We start from the raw sequence: 2,572 nt of genomic DNA on the forward strand, positions 1-2,572 counted from the left end.
TGCAGTCACTGCCATGTATCCCCTTTTCCTATTTCTTTCTGCTTCAAACACAATTGGAAATGAAAACTGAATGAATTGTGTGCCCCCTCCTACACTGCGCCCTGAGGCTGGAGCCTCTCCAGCCTCGGCCCGGCCCTGCCCCAAAAGTCTCAAGTAACGGGGTTCTAAGATTAAATTAGTTCCATATTCTTTCCCAGAAGTGCACTTCAGAGGGGGAACATGGAGGTCATCTTTGGGGTGCTTTTGACCAGTCCTGCTGTTATTGATTTTATGTGGGGCTTTTGTTGATAATTATTTCTTATTTTTGCTGTTCTATTTGTTACATTCATGAATTATGAAGGGCCTTTAGTTCTGTGCTCCACATTTCTTGTGAAATCACAATTAGGACTGAAGTACTGGGGAGATGTTTCCTGGTGTGAATTCCTGTTGGTTACGTCTCACCGCAGGGGGCGGGGATTCAACAATTTGAATACGACATTTGCATAATCTTGAATGAACTCAGAATGATTTGCATCTCATTGCCCATCCCTTGTGGTCAGTAGATCTTATTACCCTTGTGGTCAGTAGATCTAATTACCCTTGTGGTCAGTAGATCTAATTACCCTTGTGGTCAGTAGATCTAATTACCCTTGTGGTCAGTAGATCTTATTACCCTTGTGGTCAGTAGATCTAATTACCCTTGTGGTCAGTAGATCTAATTACCCTTGTGGTCAGTAGATCTAATTACCCTTGTGGTCAGTAGATCTAATTACCCTTGTGGTCAGTAGATCTAATTACCCTTGTGGTCAGTAGATCTAATTACCCTTGTGGTCAGTAGATCTAATTACCCTTGTGGTCAGTAGATCTAATTACCGCTCAGTAGATCTAATTACCTTTGTGGTCAGTAGATCTAATTACCCTTGTGGTCAGTAGATCTAATTACCCTTGTGGTCAGTAGATCTAATTACCCTTGTGGTCAGTAGATCTAATTACCCTTGTAGTCAGTAGATCTAATTACCCTTGTGGTCAGTAGATCTAATTACCCTTGTGGTCAGTAGATCTAATTACCCTTGTGGTCAGTAGATCTTATTACCCTTGTGGTCAGTAGATCTAATTACCCTTGTGGTCAGTAGATCTAATTACCCTTGTGGTCAGTAGATCTCATGATGCCCAGAGGCATAGCTAGAGTCTTCAGCGCCCGGGGACAACGTTTTTAAGCCTCCCCCCCCCCTCATCAGAATGAGGGCCCCCTTTCACCCATAGATAGACAGAGGTGCCCCCCTTCCTACATTTAGAAAGCTAGATGTGACCCATTTATATAGCCAGATGTGCTCCCCTTTAGATAGCCAGATGTGCTTCCCTTTTTCTGCTGCTGTTAACGTTTCTGCACTCCTCTGCAAAAGGAGGAAGAGAAGCAGAGGCACTTCGGGCATCTAGCGAGCCGCCTCTCATGCACGTGGAGGTACAGCGGCTGTGCTGGCTGAGCGTCCTCACAGTGCTGCACCCGGGGACACATGTACCTCCTTGCCTACCCATAGCTACGCCTCTGATTATGCCTCTCAGTCAATGGATCTCATTACTCTTGTGGTCATTATGCTGAACATACACGGCTTGTTTTTGCCGCTCGATTCTCCCGTTCGATCGTTTCGCCGCTCGATTCTGCAGTCAATTCTCTTATCTTTTCGCTGTTTTTCTTATCTTTTTCCATTCATTGCTATCACAAGTGGCGAAACATTCGAGCGGGAGATCGGACATGTCGGAAATTATCTATCGAGCCAACTAAATGGCTCAAAAACCGAACCGCGTATTCCCCGCATTAGATCTCTTTACGCCTTGTGGTCAGATCTCAATACCCTTGTAGTCATTAAAGAGACTCTGAAGCGAGTTAAAAACTCGCTTTTTAGCTTATAATCAACATGGACATGTTTGCCCCTGCTAAAACGCCGCTATCCCACGGCTGAATGAGGAGTCTTTACCCCCCAAATCCCCCCCTGCAAAATCCACGACCAACTTGGTCATAGATTTTGCTGCTCATGGAGGCAGAGCTAATGGCTGTAGCTCTGCCTCCATGCGCGTCTATCAGCGGCGGATCTCCACCTCTCCACACCCCTCTCAGTGAAGGAACACTGAGAGGGGCGGGCGGAGGCGGAGATATGCGCTGATAGACAAGACAAGACAAATAACATTTATATTGCGCTTTTCTCCTTGCGGACTCAAAGCGCCAGAGCAGAGCAGCAGCCACTAGGGCGCGTTCTATTGGCAGTAGCAGTGTAAGGGAGACTTGCCAAAGGTCTCCTACTGAATTAGTGCTGGCTTACTGAACAGGCAGAGCCGAGATTCGAACCCTGGTCTCCTGTGTCAGAGGCAGAGCCCTTAACCATTACACCATCAGCCAACTGCGCATGGAGGCAGGGCTGCGGCCATTAGCTCTGCCTCAACAGGAAGCGATCCCCGCACAACACGGAGGGGATTTGGGGGGTACAGGATAGCGGTGTTTTAGCTGGGGTAAGCATACCCATGTTGATTATAAGCTAAAAAGTGAGTTTTTTATTCGCTTCAGACTCTCTTTAAATCTGATTATCATTGTGGTCAT

The sequence above is a fragment of the Hyperolius riggenbachi genome, chromosome 11 (assembly GCF_040937935.1).
Source record: "Hyperolius riggenbachi isolate aHypRig1 chromosome 11, aHypRig1.pri, whole genome shotgun sequence".
Classification (NCBI taxonomy): Eukaryota; Metazoa; Chordata; class Amphibia; order Anura; family Hyperoliidae; genus Hyperolius; species Hyperolius riggenbachi.